Genomic DNA, 18,781 nt, shown 5'->3' on the forward strand with positions numbered 1-18,781 from the left:
AGATTTTTCTGAAGGCACACTTTCCTACCCTGGGTTCTCACAAACTCTCGGCACCTAAATTTCTTTCGGTATTGGGAGTGTACAATCATGTAGGTCTCCATAGATTCGGGCATTGATGATCTATGATTTTGGCTAACAGAAGTCTGCATTCAGCAAATCATCCCCAAAGAATGCCAAGGTTACGTAATAATGGTGTGAAGGCGAGGTCTGACATACTTTGACTTCATAAAGCCTATAGTCATAGGGTTGATTCTGACTCATAGCAACCCTTTAGGACAGGGTGGAAATGCCCCTATGGATTTCAGAGGCTATCACTCCTTCCAGGAGTAGAAAGCTTCATCTTCCAAGGTGTGGTTGGTAGATTTAAAATGGCAGCCAGATATGTAACTCACTACCCCACAACTTGACGAGGAGGCGGGAAATTCAAACTTCATATCAGCCCAAGGCCAATTCCGATGAGGCAGAGCAAAGATACGGACCAATTCTGAAACCATCTTTCCCTGCCAACAAACGCTCTACTTCTCTGCTAGGCTCAACAATCCTTGCGATGGCCACACAGAACTCACAGATCATACTCATGATTGTGGAGTTTACTAGGAAATTAACAGGCTATAATTCAGGCTAAGACAAACAGCAGACGCAGTTCTTCCGTCAGGCCTGTGTCCTCAGCCGTACACACAAACCCACTTCACCCGGTCCTTGACTTATCAGCCGTGTGGTCCATCGGCCTCTTCTTTGCTCAAGAAATATTGCAGAGGCCCTCCGCGTTTCCCTCACTGAGAAACTGCCTCGCCGCGTAGTTACGATGCCATGCGGAAGCCGGAGCCGTACCTCCCGCGTGGCCACTCCGGCCAGCCGAGCCCCTCAGATGAGAGCTGCCCCCAGGCCAGCCCCAGCTGCCCACCCACCAGCTGCAGCCCCACCAACTGCGGTTGGCTCACCTGCTGCTGCACCCCGACAATCCGGTCTAATGGCACAGATGGCGACCAGGGCAGCCGGTGTGGCTGTGGGCTCTGCTGTTGGGCACACACTGTGCCATGCCATCACTGGAGGCTTCGGTGGGGGAGTGGCACTGAGCCCTCCAGGCCTGACATCACTTACCAGGAGCCTCCGGGAGCCCAGCCGGTGTACCAGCAGCAGCAGCAGTTTGGTCCTTGCCACTATGAGATGAAGCAGTTTTGGGAATGTGCCCAGAACCAGGGCAACCTCAAGCTCTGCGAGGGTTTCAGTGAGGTGCTGAAGCAGTGCAAATTTGCAAACGGATTGGCCTAATCACATTCAGATCGAGGAACTGGGATCTACATCTCTCATGACCAAGTTAATTTAGTATAAATCGATAACTGATAGTAGCCATGTAACGTGTACAAGTTAAACCTCTTTTCCATCATTAATCACTTCCTTACTTTCAGAAGCACCTTGGAAAAAGGCATTGTTCTGTGTTGAGATGATGTCACATTTGGGGCTGGGTTTGTGTGGCCCCCTTAATCTAGCTGTTGTGATATAATTATTTGAATTAACAAAAATAAAGTTATTTCCTGTCAAAAAAAAGAAATATTGCAGAGGTCAATAAACTCCAAAAACACGAATAAATAAATCAAGTGAAGTATTGCATTGGGAAAATTCGGAGACCTCTTTAAATAATTAAAAATGAAGGTGTCCATTGGAGACCTCACGTGTGCCTGATGCATGCCATGATATTTTCAATCGTTGCATATGCAGTGAAAGCTAAACAAATGAATAAGGAGGACCAGGGGGAAAAAAACAATGCTCTTGAATTAAGGTGTTGGTGAAATATATTGAAATTACTATGGACTGCCTGGCATAAAAGTGCCTAACTCTTGTCTTGAAGTCAATAGAGCCAGAACATTCCTTAAAAAGTAGAAGGGTCAGACCTCATTTCATGTACTTTGAACATGTTATTGGGATAGACTAGTCGCTGGGAAAAGCCTTAATAAGGTGGATCGCCCCAGGAGTGATGCACAGTCTGCAACAGTGGGCCAGGGAAACAGCTGTGAAGCTTGTGCAGGACCTGGCAGTGGTGCCTTCTGTACATAGCGTACCTATGAGTTGGAGCCGACTGGATGGCAATAGTCCCACAAGGATACCACGTACCTTCACTTACAGTATTCATGGGTTATCCTATCACATTGGTGGACCCCAAAAACCTCACATGGATATAGTCAAGCTCCCGTCATTTGGCAATTATTATGAGGAATATAGCCAGAAGAGCTATAACAAGAAATTAATTCAATGCCGTTTTCCCAGCGTGAACGAGGCTTTTCAATTTATTTAATTTTCTGCTTACAAGCTATTCAAAGAGAAAAGGGGTACAGAATTTCCAAAGAACACTCATGGAATTTGACCACTTGACTGGGACTCAACGCTAGAGCAGCTTTGCTCTTCTTCTGAGCATGCTCACACTCCCAGTTAGTCTCATTTGGTCTACATCAGCAGTTCTCAACCTGTGGGTCGCGACCCCTTTGGGGGTCCAACGAACCTTTCACAGGGGTTGCCTAAGACCATCAGAAAACATATTTCCAATGGTCTTTGGAACTGAGACACCGCTCCTCTACCTGTCTCCAGGCAGGTCCGCCCACATGCAGAGATGCCCACATAGGAGTGCGACACATGAAGAGTGTTACCCATGCTACCCCATGCTTCAAGACAATATTTCATTGATTTGCCATTAGAAATACATATTTCACAATATATAATTACATATTGTTCTTGTGATTCATCACTATGCCTTAATTATGTTCAATTTGTAACTATGAGAATACATGCTGCATAACAGATATTATTTACATGTCGATTCATTATTGTAGCTAAATTACAGTTATGAAGTAGTAACGAAAATAATTTTATGGTCAGGGTTCACCACAACACGAGGAACTGTATTAAAGGGTCATAGCATTAGGAAGGTTGAGAACCACTGGTCTACAATATCTAACACAGGTGGAACATTTGGCATTGTTTTCATTGAAGTTTATGGATGAAATTAAAAATGATCATTTTGGAGTGAAGATAGTGATGACTCAGTTTCTCAAGTTCTGAGGACTGTGGGTCACTGAAGCCATCTGGATTCAAGGGTGACAAGGGGGTTTCAGTGTAGGGAGATACTAATTGCCCTTGTTTGAAAGACAATTGTTTTCTTCTTTTAGGTTTTAATTTTGAATGTGAGCACTCACCTATATGACTATTTAGATCTATTTCTTCAGTTATATGCCTGCATTGGTCATTGTCTTTAGATTACATCCATTTACATTCATTGTTTTTTCCTTAGAATCTATTGTATTTCTAAACCTTGGCCATGTAAGCACAGAATTTTACTACCAGAATTAAAATATATTAAATTTCTTTTCACTCCTAGGACTGAACTCATCCATGTGGTTCAATTTTGAGCCAGAAAATATTAGTGTATATTGTAAAAAGTACCAGAGAAGGACACACTCCATGAAACAATCAATCATACAAGACTGAAAGGGCAACATTTGTTCAGACAAAGTTCGGAAAGCAGGAAGGAACAGGACTGAAGGACGAACAGAAACATTAAACACAGGAAACAGAACCAGTGCTCTTACGCTGTGGGGATTACAACCAGAGTCAGCGCAAATGAGAACTTTTATTCCAATGACTGTAAAAAGTAGTCTCCTGACTCTCATGTTTTCAATATATTTACATAATCATTTGTACAGTGAATAAAGAGGTTCAGATTTATTTTAGAATATGCCTTGCTGTTTAGTCACTAAAAACAAAACAAACAACAAAAATTGACTGTCACTGAGTTGTGTCCAACTCATAATGACTTTATAGTTGACTCCAATTCATAACTTTAGAAGGCAAAGTAGAACTACCCCTTTGGTTTTCTGAGGGTGTAAATCTTTATTGGAGTAGAAAGTCTAATGTTTCCCTTCTAAATCAGCCCTTGTGAATGGCTGACCCTTAGGATTAACTAAGAACTCCGTAACCCTGTACACAACCATGATTCCTCTAATATCTCTGTAATGTATTATGAGCAATTGTTTCTACAATACTATCTGTCTGAGACGGACTTTCATTTGCCAGTACATTTCCTATCACTTTATTTGTGTGATAATTCAACAGCAAATTAAGTTTGTGTTTCTTTTCAAACTATATTTTTTCATATAATTCTTAGCTGGCAGAATATTGACTTGATAAAATTTCTGAATTCCAATTGTCTTTTAGTGTTCTACATTTGCTTGATATAAACAGGGTCTCCTGATAAAATAAGTTTTCAATAAATGTCTTTCTATATACCTGAACATATGTTGCCTTCTATAGACATGCAAATCTTACATGTTGTCATGCAAGGTATTTTCTACAGCAAGAATTCTATAGACATGAAAAATATGACTCCCAGCTTGGGAGCATTAAGGTTATTACCTCAAACTGGGCTGGTCAGGTGAGGTAAAAGGAGGATGCTTAGCTCGTGGGGCACTACATTGATCTCTAGTACTGAATCGCAGTATTATTGTTCAGATAGAACTCATCATATAGAAATAATGAGAGTGCTGATATGTAAAACTTCTCCTAGGCAATGCATTAAATTGTCACTTCAAGCTATTAATGATTCTTCTTTTAACTTCTTGGAATGAAGAAGGGGTGAAGGCAACTTCAGCCAAGGATCACTGATATTTAATGGTTGGGATGCACAGATGATAGGTAAGAAAATTTTTATATGATTTTTAGGGAGAAGATCAATCCATACTCTGCAATTGTGATAGAAAGCTTTCTTAATTATCTCTTGGCCTTGCATTACAGTATCATTTCCTAGGTTATAAAGACAGAATGGTTACTTCAGATAGGTCATCACAATTCTCTAGAATGGTAAATGGAAACAAATAGCACATTTAAAATGAATAAATTTAGGAAGAAACAGCCAAAACTATCTTAAGGAGTATTTTTAAATAACCCTAGAAAGACCAAATAACCAACACAAACTAAACAAAGTAAAATATTCTTACACAATCTTACACAATCAAATACAAGAGCATAAAGCTATTAATTTTAAATTCTCCAAAGAGAATTTATTTTTCTAAAATGATCTCGTAGAAAATTCCCAAAAGGCTCATTACATTCTACCCTCACCATAACACCTAACAAAATTATTCATAGGTTTTATTTAATTCTTCAACCTCTGTATATAAACTTAAGAAAATGTAATAACAATTACAAATATTATAAATGAAATAATATTTGATTTGGTTAATCTTTCTTCTAAACTATTTAATAGCAAAAGGATATTGTGATTTTGTGTGTGTGTACAAAAGAAGAGGATCGTTCATCTTACTCTTTTTTAATACACCTTATAGATAACTACAAGGAAAGCTATTGCTACTTGAATGCATGCAAAAATGCATTGAGCATCAATGAAAAGAATGAGCACATAGGAATATACAAGGGTAAACAAAAAGCATTACAAGAATTACAGTTCCCACTCACACAAGTTCATTTCAAACAAAATACATTCAAACATGATTCCGCAATTAAGGGAAAACTGGAGACAAGTCATCTCAGTAAACTTGTCTCAGTTTCCATATTGTGCCTTAAGAATTTCTGATCAAAATCGTGACTTTTGTGGGTCAATTAAACTCAAGGTGGATAAAAGAATTTAGAAGATTATGGCAACTTCTGTTGGAGAGTCCTACAGGATGATATTAATAAAGCTTCTCAGAGGACGTAAAATGGTTGTGAGCTTACAATGAATAACTTTACAAAAATTAAAAATTGTTTGATGAGCTAGTGGCCAAGAATGTTGGGCAAGGAATTTTTCTCCCCTCATGATAATACATCTGCTCCTTCTTTAAGTATAGCGAAGGCTACCCTATGAGAATCTCATTGGAAAACATTATCCCATCCACCTCATAGCAACATTTTACTGGCATGTGATATTAAAGATGCCATTCATGAATTTCCTCAGTCTATTGGTTCCCCTTTTTCTGGCATGAGCACAAATAGGAATCTGTAATTTGGTCAGATACCTTTCTTCCAAATTTCTTGGCCTGGAGTAGTGAATGTTCAGCATATGGGTCAAGTATTATGAAAGGATACAACCCAGACATATATATTCCTTTGTAGATTTTAAAGCACAAACTATTCCCATGTTCAAAGGACTACCGACTGGTGCATGTACACTGTAGAGGTCTCACGTGAACACAATGAAATGTCCTGGAATTCCCATTCTTTGCAATATTATCCATAGCTTGTTATAATCTGTCTTTCTGGTGTTCTCTCCTTTCAGCCAAAATCCACTTGCAGTGATCTCTTGTGGTATGTCCTCTTATAAACCTGGCTATAATTCCTGAAATCTCTGTGCCGATGCACTGCTGAGCCATTTAAAAAAATATCTTCAACAAAATCTTATTAGTTTGTGATAATAATAACATTGGTGGGATCAGGTCAGGTGCAATTCCCACACTGTGTCTCCAGTGCTGTCCCCTGTATCGTCCTTAGTCACTGGGGGGGCATCATGTCTCATAGTGGGGCCAGCCATGTTGTTCTCTCTGTGGACTGGCTGCTCTACTCAGGGACATCATCCTCACAGCCTGGTGGGCCAGGCTGTGTTCCACTCTCTCCTCCTGCCCCTTCATCTGCTCCCGTGTGCTCTGATCAGATATGTCCATCTCCCGGAGCTGCAGAATCAATGTTGTCCTTTGAAACAAATTCTTCTCGGGGGAGGGGCAGGAATCCAGCCTCCCAGACCTCTCCACTGGTTCCCTACTCCACGCTGGGATATTGCACTCACCCCTTGCTGCACTGGGTTGAAGTCTGGTCCCACCACACCAAGGCAAAGCACTGGGGGAGTGCAGCGGAACAGCAAGGGAATGGAGTGGCAAGGTCCCCAGGGAATCCTGAGAGTGGACTTTGGGGCCAGGGCATGGTGCCCCAACAGACTGGACTGGAAAACAGTCCTAAGGGCCAACAAACAATCCTTGAACTAACTACAAGCTTTTCTTTCGTGAAGTGTTTTGTTTTGTTCTTTGTCAGTGGTTTGTTTTTGTTGTTTTGTTGTCTGGTTGTATACTGTTGCTTTGTTTTCCTCTGTCTTGTTTTCACGCATGTTAGTGTCTCCACAGGTCTGTTTGAATATGACAGGCTGGATGAACTATCTGGAGGAAAAACAATGGGACCAACAGTTCCGGGGGAGACTTGGGGTTAGGGGGGTAAAGAAGTGGTGTTAACAAACACAGGGACAAGTGAACAACATGGGACCAAAAATGGTAGTGAGGGGGGAGTGGCAGGCCTGGTGGGGAATGATCAAGGGTAAAGTTGCTTAGAGAAGAGGTATAGCTGTAGCCCAGGTGGGGACAGAGCATGGTAGTGGGGCAGGAGGAAAGTCAAGGGAGATGGAGGAAAGAGCTAGGAGTCAAGGGGCATTTATGGAGGTCTAGACAAAGACATGTACATGCAAATATATATATATATATATATATATATATATATATATATATATATATATATATGGATGGGGAAATAGATCTATGTGTCTATATTTATAGGTTTAGTATTAAGGTGGCAGAAGGACCTTGGGCCTCTACTCAAGCACTCCCTCAATGCATGAATACTTTCTTTTATTAAATTGGCACTCTACGATGCTCACCCTCCCGACACAACTGCTGAAGCCAAAGCAGTGAACAAGTAAATGTGGTGAAGAAAGCTGATGGTGCCTGGCTATCAAAAGAGATAGTGTCTGGGGTCTTAAAGGCTTGAAGATAAACAAGCGGCCGTCTAGCTCAGAAGCAACAAAGCCCACGTGGAAGAACACACCAGCCTGTGTGATCGCGTGGTCCCAAAGGGATCAGTTATCAGGCATCAAAGAACAAAAAATCATATCATAGGCTGCACACCTCCATGATACGATCACCGAAGACAAACGGGTGCATAAGCAAATGTGGCGAAGAAAGCTGATGGTGCCCAGCTATCGAAAGAGATAGTGTCTGGGATCTTAAAGGCTTGAAGGTGAACAAGCGGCCATCCAGCTCAGAAGCAATAAAGCCCACATGGAAGAAGCACACCAGCCTGTGCGATCACGAGGTGCCAAAGGGACCAGGTGTAAGGCATCATGCACAAAAAAAAGAATATGTATATGTATATATATACATATACATATATACCATAGTGAATGAAGGCGGAAGTGCAGAATGGAGACCCAAGACCCATTTGTTGGCCACTGGAGATCCCCTCATAGAGGAGTTTAGGAGAGGAGATGGGTCACTCAGGGTGCGAGGTAGTACCGATGAAGAACACAGCTTTCCCCCAGATCCTGGATGCTTCCTCCCCCCAACTACCATGATACGAATTCTACCTTGCAGGACTGGATAGGGCAGAGGTTGTACACTGGTACATATGGGGGCTGGAGGCACAGGGAATCCAGGGTGGATGATACCTTCAGGACCAAGGGTGTGAGGGGCGATGCTGGGAGAGTGGAAGGTGAGTGGGTTGGAAATGGGGAACTGATTATAAGGATCCACATGTGACCTCCTCCCTGGGAGATGGACGGCAGAGAAGGGGGCGGGGGGGTAGGGAGACTCCGGATAGGGCAAGATATGACAAAATAACAATGTATAAATTACCAAGGGCACATGAGGGAGGGGGAGCGGGGAGGGAGGGGAAAAAAAAAAAGAGGACCTGATGCAAAGGGCTTAAGTGGAGAGCAAATGCTTTGAGAATGATTGGGGCAGGGAATGTGCGGATGTGCTTTATACAAAATGTTTTTTTTAAAAAAAATAATATTGTTGAATAAATTCTGTATTCTGTTGGTTCACCTTTCTTTGCAATGGGCACTGCTTCAGTCAGTTGGCCAGATACCTGTTTTTCAAATTTCTTTGCATAGGTGAATAAGTGTTTCTAGTTCTTCATCAGCTTATTGAAACATTTCAATGGGAATTCTGTCATTTCCTGGGGACTTGTCTTTTGCTAGTGCCTTCAGTGCAGCTTGGACTTCTTTCAGTATCATTGGTTCTTGAATATATCTCTTGAAGTATGTCTCTTAAATGTTATCTTTTTAAACGTTTAAATGTTGACCTGGTATATTTCTTCCATCTTCCTTTTATGCTTCCTGGATCATTAAATATTTTGTCCCAAAATTCCTCAATATTGCAAATTGGCATGCTTAAATTTTTTTCATTTCTTTCAGTTTGAGATACATGAAGCATTTTCTTACTCTGTGATTTTCTAACTCCAAGTCTTTCATTATAATACTTTACTTTGTTTCTGAAGGTGTGCTTTACAATTTTCTGCCCAGCTCTTTTACCCTATCACTTCTTCTGTTTGCTTTAGTGTTTACATTCAAGAGCAAAATTCAGAGCCATTTCTAGACTCCACTTGGGATTTTCTGTCTTTTGAATGACCTTTCTTTTGCTTTCTCATTGTAAATTCCTGATTTCATCCCACAATTCCTTAGGTCTTTGGTCATTAGAGTTCAGTGAGTCTAATCTACTCTTCAAAAGTTCTCTAATTCAAGTAAGATGTACTGGAGATCGTGTTTGGGGTCTTGTGGACTGTCTTTGTTTGGGGTTTTGTTGTTGTTGTTGTTGTTGTTGTTTATTTGCTTTTTTAGTTTCATTTACGAATTGGCATATGAGCAATTAATGATTTTCCACAGTCAGACCCCTGATCTTTTGGATAATGAACTTAGCATTCTCTATTATTTTATACCACAGGTATAGTCAATTTGAATTCTTTGTATCCCATTTGATGATGTTTATATGCCTCACCATTTATGTTGTTCAAAAGAGGTATTTGCAATGAAGTAGTTATTGATATTATAAAGTTCTGTCACATGATTTCCAAGTTTATTTCTATCATCAAACTCATGATCCATCCTGTTTTTGTTCAACTGATGCACACCACTGATCTTCCCTTTTTGTGTCCAATGTTTGCATTTTAATTGACAGGACTCCTTAATCCATGTTTGATCAATTTCAAACTGAATAAGTTGGTAACATTCATTTTCTTCATCATTAGTTTTAATGTTTGGTGCATAAATTTGCCTAATAGGTATATGAGTTGGACCTCCTTGTATGTGTATAGATATTATCCTATCACAGACAGCATTGTGTTTCAGGATGGCTCTTGAAATGTTCTTTTTGATGATGAGTGTGATGACATTCCTCTTGAATTTGTCATTTCTAGTCAATCATTATACGATTATTTAATTCAGAATGGCCAATACCAGTCCATGTCGCTTACTATTTACTAGGATATCAAAGTAATTATGGTCCATTCCATTTTTTGACAATTTCTGATATTCCTAGATTCATATCAATGTTCCCACTATTAAAGCATATTTGTGGCTCTTCTTATGATTCATACATGAACAATAAAACAAATATCCTGAAACCTTTGCTTCATTCGCTCCATTAAGATCAATGCTTAGTTTGAGCAGCAGTTACCTTCCCAGTCATATTTTAATTTTCTTCCAATCCGATGGGTTCATCTCCAGGCACTAATACGATAATATTCCACTACTGTTACTCATAAAACTGGTAGTGACTAATCCCTCAGAACTGGACCGCCTTTTCTTTCTTTCTAGTCCCTCCCATTTGGATATTCTGTATTTCCCTCTCCTGTCTCACTGCTCTAGCTAGAACTTCTATTACAAGATTAAATAGAAATGGTGGAAAAGGGCATTCTTTTCTATTGAGAATAATGTTTGCTTTTACATATTTGACCTTAATAATGTTGAGGAATTTCCTTTCTATTCCCACTTGCTGAGAGTTTTTACTACACAAGAATGTTGGATTTTATCAAATATCTTTTCTTCATCATTACGGATGATCATGAGTCTTTATCTTGGTTTGGCTTATGTGGTGAGTTATACAGATTGATATTTTTAGGTTGAACCATTCTTGCATCTCTTCCATAAATTTTATATGATATCATGATTGGCTAGTGATTTGATGAGAATTTTTGCACCTGTATCATCTAACTCATTTCTTATTTTGATTATTCAGATATTCTCTCTCTCTCTCTCTCTCTCTCTCTCTCTCTCTCTGTTTTTGGCCAAGTTGATCAGTAGTTTGCCAATCGTGTTGATCTTCTCAAAGAACTAATTTGTAGTCTTGCTGGTCCTTTCTTTTGTTTTTTCCAGTTTTTATTTTATTTTCTTCTACTTTGATTTTTATTAGTTGCTTTTTATGTTGACTATGGGTTTCTTTTGGTGCGCCTCTTGTTTGGGGGAATTCATAGGGTCAAGCTATTGATTTTGTTCCTTTCATCCTTTTTGGTTGGTTGATTGTTTCATTTATATCTTCTGTACTTTCCTTTAAGAAGCCCTATTGACATATCACTTACACTTTTGGCACCAGGCTGCGTGGTCAGCAGTTTGAAACCACCAGCGACTCTGCAGAAGAAAGACAGAAGTTTCTACTCCCTTAAACATTTACAGCCTTGGAAACCGACTAGGGGTCACTAAGAGTCAGCATCAACTCAGTGGCAGTGAATTTGGTTTGGGGCTTAGTGTCTTTCTTTCTTTAGGCATTTATTGCAATGAATTCTCTTCTGGGAGCTCTTTTAGCTGTGTTCAACAATTTTGATCTGTTTTATTTTATTCTTATTTTTTTCCAGGAACTTTTCATTTTGACTTAATTTATTCTGGTATCCAATACAGCCACTTGTCTGTCATTTTTTCATAGTGTGGTGGCTTGAGTGTTGATATGATGGAACCACAATCAATGCTGATAGAAGCAGTAGTTGAGAGATTGAAAAATGTGTTGCATTGGGTAAATCTCCTACTCAATACCTCATACCTCATTAGAATATTGAAAACAAGCAAGGATTTTGCATGAGAACTAAGGTGCACCTGATTCAAGCCCTAGTGTTTCCAGTTGCCTTATGCATGTGAAAATTGGGCATTGAGTAAGGAAGCATGAAGAAGATTTTATGTGTTTGAATTGTGGTCTTGGAGATGAATTTTGAAAGTATTTTGGACTGCCAAAGGACAAACGTGTGTCTTAGAAGAAGTAGTGACAGAGTGAATCTGAGAACAAAGTTGATGAGACATCATCATACACTCTTTGGGAATGTTATCAGGAGAGACAAGTCCTTGGACAAAGACATCATGCTTGGTGTGATAGGTTTATCATGGTAACTAGGCCTCCATAGGAGCATGTGCGCAGAGTTTAATCAGGTAGCGGCTTGATTGGAGGGTGACCAAGATAAATGCTTTCCGAGGACAATATCCTATCTCTCTTTCTTCCTGGTGATTGGACAAGAATGCTGCTACTTGAGCTAGTTCTTTTCCTCAACCATGTGTTGCACTACCTGTGGGCTGAGCCAACCCATGGACTGTTGCCTTGCTATGCTGCTGGTGAATTGTGTCACTCTGCATACATCGCTTAGGCTACAGTTCAAAACCACATTGGGGTCTGCTTCACTTCACTATGCTCCTGGGCTACTAACTGTTGCTTCCCCATCCTGCTGTCTGCTGCCTTTGGACTAATTCTGCCTGCCTTGCCTGAGGGCAGACTCCAATGTCTGCTTCCCTGACCTGGGACCAGCAGCTCTCGTGAATTGAAAAACTTTCAGTGTATTAACTGTTCCACAAAAGGAAGTTGAACTGAGCCTTCTGTTCTGCTGTGTGGACTAATTGATTATTATATTCCTTCTTGCTGTTACATATATATAACCAAAAATGAATGAGAGGAAGGCCTTCCAGGAGGTGGATTGACATAGTGGCTACAACAATGCACTCAATCATAAAAACAATCATGAGGAAGGTGCAGAAGCAGGCAGTGTTTCATTCTGTTGTACATAGGGTTACTATGAGTAACAACAATATCCAATAATTTTTATTATAAGTTATTATTCCATTTCCATGTATTCATTTAATTTGTTCTTTCTGTTATTGATTTATAGTTTTATAATATTATGATCAGAGATTTTGTCTTGCATTTCTCTTTTTTTCAATTTGTTGAGACTTGTTTGTGGTCTCATAACTAGACTATGCTTAAGAATATCCCATTTATGTTGCAAAAGACTGTGTATTGTCCTCCATGGTGGAATATTCTGCATATGTATATGATGTCAAGTTAGTTGATCATGTCATTTACATCTCTCTTTCTTTAATTTCTTCCTAATTGCTCTATCATTGAGGTTTCCTACTATTATTGTATATAAAAATTACAGTGTCCTCTTGAGTGCATTATTTCTGCTGAGATATCAATACTCAGTCTTACTGGTGTTTCTTTTTGGTAATATTTTGTTTCTCATAAGTTACTCTCAGAATTCTTGCTTTTTCTTGGTTTATAAGGTTTGATTATATCATTGTGACGTTCTTTTGAGGTATATCCAGTACAGGGTTTGCTGAAAGTTTTTGGAACCCTTGTCTTTCATATTATTAGAGAAGTGGACTATGAATAAATCTTCCACAAAATGTTCTGTGCTTTCTTGTTCTGTCTTTTGAAATTCCAATTACATGTCAATTCTTTCTCTTCATAATTTCCCACATAACCCTTAGGTTCTAGTCATTTTTCTTCATTCTGTTTTCTGGTTGTTCCCCAACTCAATTCGTGTCAAAGATTCTGGCCCCTATTGTATCTAGTCTTTCATTGATTACTTCAAATCTACTTCTTTGACTTTCCATTATGCATTCCTAGTGATGCAATGATTAAAGTTCTTTGACTGCTTACTGAATGGTTTGGTGATTTGAATCCATCAAATGCTCAGTGGGAAAAAAGTGTCAGTCTGCTCCAATAAAGATTACAGCTTTAGAAATCCTGTAGGTCAGTTCTACTCTGTGTCATACGTCATTATGAATTGAAACCAACGTGATGTCAGTGAGTTTGGTCTTTCCATTGGTTACATATTTCATAGATTTTATCATTAATTTTATGAGTTTCTAGTAGTTTTTGTATTTGTTTATTTATTTATTTTGTCATGTTGTTCTTGTATTATTTTCCTAAATTCTTCTACAGTTTTGTCTGTATTTTCCTTGGTCTCTCATTTTCTTATCAAATAGCTTTATTCCCACTTCCCTCCCCCCCCCCCAGAAGGTTCTCCCCACCTTTTTATATTGCTCATGAACTTGGGCTACCTTATTCTGCTTTCTTTTATGATTGGGTATTTTCTGCTGTCTCTGAGTCATTAAAGTATGTATTTCCTCACTGATTGGATGTGTGCTTATTTCATGCTTTGTTTGTTTTAATATATTTCGATCTTTGTTTCTTCTCTTTTACTTTCAAATATCTTATTTATATTATTTCCCTTGATGTTTTGCGGTTCTGTATTATTAAGTTCCATGTCAACTTGGTGGCGCAGTCATGAGATGAGATCTAATATAACATAATCACTTTTGTGATGATATCGGTTATGAGCAGCCAAGTACATGAAAGGAAATGTACTTGGCAATGTGTCTTCTTTCCAAGATATATGGGTTATGCATATTGGCCTGACATGCACATCAGCATGTGCCATTTATGCCTGAGGACAGAGGCAGTGGATGTAGTTGGGTTTTATTGCCTTGGGTTTGTAGGTCTCTGCCTCAAGATATTTGTTAAAGCAGCTCAACTGACTGCTGTGCATTGTCAGTTTGCACGAGGGTCTACTTGTTACTTTGTGGGCTGGTTTTTCACTGGGTGGCTCCCATATAAATGAGTGGGTGCCTCCACCAAAAAGCAGCCTCTATACCAATACTTAATGTTCTCCCTTCTTGCACTCATCGTAGGAGCTGGGATTTTCAACCACCTCTTTCTTTTCAGTTGTGAACTCCCTGTCTACACAGTTTTCTTCTCTCAGTCTCATATGACCCCTTCTGTTTTGCTTGTTCTAGAAGCACTCTCATTTTCCCCTGGTTTCAACGGTATATAATTTCCATTCTCCCATCCTAGAATGTCCACTTCACCATTTCTTTCAAAGGTTCATTGCACAGAATCTCTGCCACTAGATGATCCGCCTTTGCAATTGCTTTCCTGTGACCCTCTTTCTAGGGTGTTATTTGATGCTATCCCAAAATAACCACACTGCTCCACACAAGCAGGCAAAGCGGTTAATGCATGAATCTATGTTTTTATTCTGACCTCATTTGTCCCTTCTTGTAATTGCTGTGAAGCTTGTTTTTCCTCTCCCTTTGCTCATCTGGGATCTGTAGTTGTTTTGTGCATGTTTTACCTAACCTTTCAAGTTGCTGTTGTCCTCTAATCATTGCAGTATATAGATCTGAGGTGCCTTGTTGATTACAAGTCCTACTTGTACTTGCTTGTCCATAAATTAATAAAACGAAGTGTACCTATGAAAATGAACAAAATAAGTTGCTGAATGATACGCCATATTGTATAGTCCATATGTTAATATCAGCATCCAGAAATGCTTGTCAATGTGCATTATATGTGATCCTTGATATTTATTTTGTCTTTGTATGCCTTTGTTTATAAAATTACAGGAATTCAAATTATTGCATTTTAGAAATGGGAAAAAATGAAAATTACTTTGTTTTTGGAAATACATCTCTAACAATTAAAACTTCCATAGATGAATTGATGGTTGTGATGAATTAGAAGCTTCCAGAAAATAAAGCAGGTAATATAAGGATAATTTTAAAATTTATTGTGGAGTCGTCAACCATTATGTTTAAAGTATATTATGGTCTAAAGTTACAGATATAAAAGATTAAATTATTTCCAAAATCAATAAAGTTGAGCAGATTTCTAACTAGGAAACATTTTACACCTCTGAAAGAATGTAATTTATTTAGTAGATTTCATGGAAGTGGCAAGTTTTCGCTACATTAAGGAGTACCTCTGCAAACTTTAACAGAGCGATAAGGAAATATTCACAAAGCTAAAAATTGACTAGTTGTTAATCAGCTTAGGAGATATATCAACACCATATACAGAGTGAAAAGAGTAAGTGAACAATAAAGGATTAAGACATGGCCATTTATATTTAAAAGCCATGCCAAAAATTATTAACTTATGTCCCCATGGCAGTTAGATACCTGCAATGAAATTTGAGACTATTGACATGCAAATCCTCTTTCAGTCTATTGACTCAGATTTCCTTGCACCATGAGAAGTTGCCAAACAGGAAATGGATGTAACATATAACCACTGCTCAAACCCTCTTTCCACAGTCCTTCTTCCAGACAACGCTGGTACCTCAGTCTTCTCCAGAAACCAAAAGTAAGTGATCATGTCATTATTTGAAGGTGAACAATTTATGTCCCAATATATTTTAAGCTTTCTAATGTTAAATTTTCATGAAAAAAATCTATTGATCCATCATTTTCAAAATTTTGCTACGTAATTTTTATTGAATGTAATGCTCTTTAGTCGTTATGGGTCTTTTCAGTTTAAGAAGGTAACATGTATTGATAGCAGTTAAAAAGAAAATTCATTCAATTAATATTCAAATTCACTCTTTATATTAATAAATTATTTACTGCCATAAAAACATATACTTTCAAAAATAATTACACTGTACTTTTAAATATAAAATGAACTTTTAAATCAAAAGTTATGATGATGTGTGTATTCATTATTAATAATTTTCATTGGTTAAATATAGTTAATTATGTATAATTTTATAGCTGTAGTTATAATTAATGTAGGGATAAATAAAATAGTTAAATGAGAGTGAAAAACTATTACTAATAGTAAAGTGATTCAAAAGCAAAAAATAACAATTACTACAAGGTAATATTTTTTAAAGATGATCCACATAGGACACAATGCCTTCCCTCATGCAATGTGCTCAAAGAAAAGAAATAAAAATTGAAAAAAATTCTGATTAAAAGCCAACCTACCCAACTACATTTATACCGTCAAATTTTAATTTGTTAAATATATATATATATATATAATCTAAGAAAGCAATTTCTATGCAAAACTTTATATTGTTTGACAACTATGAAATAATTGTAGAGAATCAAATTTGGAAACCAGAGAAATTCTGATGACAACAGGTAAGGAAAAATGTACCTCATAGAGGAATCCTTTTAACTCCAAAAAGTCGCTTGGGAATGTTTCAATCCACAATGGCCAGATGCTATCCACGAAGCACCAGGAGCTCTTCAGCTTTTGCTAAAGCAATCTGGTGCTGCCTCTTCTACTGGTTAATGACCAAACCTGAAATGCCTGCCTATCTGACTAAACATCTAAAGAAAAGCCAAAAGAAATTAAACCATTGTTAGGTTTCAAGCACAGTAATTACTCTATAATGATGTGCCTTGAGGTAGAAGTGGACCTTAAATTGACCCATGATTTACAAAGCTTAGGAGGAAATTGAAATACTGCCAGGCGTCTCTGATAATTTTCAAATCAAATATTCACATGATCTAGGGACATTGCTTAGTAAATTCAAGTACAGAGGGAGGGGTGGTAGGTAATTCAACCTTGAAGGGCTGGGGGTTTTCAAAGACTGGTGAGGAGGGCACTTTTTGTTTTGACCTCCTTACAGAGTTTCTGGAGCTCTGGTGTCTGAATTACACATTGGGATTTTTGAGTATTTACTGCAAGATCACAAGTTCAAGTACATCAGCTACTGTCCCCCAGTAAAAGTTTGCAGCCTTGGAACCTCTAGGGAGTCTTTTTACTCTGCTCTGTACACTTCAAGTCAGAATTGGCTTAATGGCAATTAGGCTAGTTTTCTTTCTCTTTCTGTTATTTGATGTTTTATACACTTCCTCAGGAGCCCTGGCTGTAGCATGGTTAAGCTTTTCACTGCTATACAAAAACAAAAAAAAATCTGGCAGTTCACACTCCAAGGTCACTGGAAGGGAGAAAGATGTGGCAGTCTGCTTCTCTAAAGATCACAACCTTGGGAATTCTATAGAATAGCCTGTACATTAAGGTTTCTGTGAACAGAATTATTTGACAGCAATGTGCTTAATATATTCTCTAAAACGCGAAGCGTAACATTTTGACAACTCTTTACATTGACAGGCTTTCACAGACAAGTGGTGAGATGAATGAAAATGATCAGAACACACAGTAAATATTACATTTGAAATTAGAAAATACCCCATGCAGGATCTGTTTCTGGGCTGTGCCTAGCATCTCCGAGGGCCTGCACTGTGAATGTACACTCTACAGCTTTGCTAATGCTCTTTAACATCATCCTTTGGGGTCTGTGTAATCCTCTAAGAACTTTCCATCACTGACCTGCACTGTTAACAGCAAGAGTTTTGAAGCCAAATTTCTCGAAGCCACCTAGTGTGGTTCATTGCCATTCAGTTCATCTCCACTGCCCCATTATTACAATAACATTCCATTTTTGCCAACATAAATTCATAATCAATCTTCATAATTATCTTAATAATCTTTTTGTTTTGTTTTCTTAATAATCTTAATAATTAATTTGAAAGGATATTCCAATTCACTCCCTTAATTTGAGTTTACTGAGCTTTTAATTGATCAATAAGACTTTACTAGACTTTCCTTAAAGGCTTGTTTCAAAGAAAACAGTCATTTCCATTCTGAATACTGTAGCCAAGAACGGACCCTCATTACATAAGTAGCTTCAAGAGTTTCTTTCTGATCGAGTTTCCCCAATCTGTTTGAAGTCCATGCATCTTATTTTCATGTAAAATATTTACCCCTAGACATTTAAATGTGCTAGATTTTTGCCGGTCTCTCACCACAGACTCAGAAAAATTCAGGACAAAAAGAAAACTAACGTGCACAATTTATTTTGATATGCATGGAGAAGTGAAACACTAGGTGCTTGAAAGAGTGACTCCCCTGAAGGTCCACTAAAGCTCTGAAGAGAAAGATCAGGTGTTCTTCACTTCAGGATGTTCATTTCACCCTCAATAGTAAGCAGA

The 18,781-nt window shown here is 38.3% G+C and overlaps 1 pseudogene; it reads left to right on the plus strand.

The window, feature by feature from the left end:
• Positions 1-805: 805 nt before the first annotated feature.
• LOC142452918 (coiled-coil-helix-coiled-coil-helix domain-containing protein 2 pseudogene) lies at positions 806-1,552 on the plus strand (annotated as a pseudogene).
• The last annotated feature ends 17,229 nt before the right edge of the window (positions 1,553-18,781 follow it).

Source organism: Tenrec ecaudatus, chromosome 7 (genome assembly GCF_050624435.1).
Source record: "Tenrec ecaudatus isolate mTenEca1 chromosome 7, mTenEca1.hap1, whole genome shotgun sequence".
Classification (NCBI taxonomy): Eukaryota; Metazoa; Chordata; class Mammalia; order Afrosoricida; family Tenrecidae; genus Tenrec; species Tenrec ecaudatus.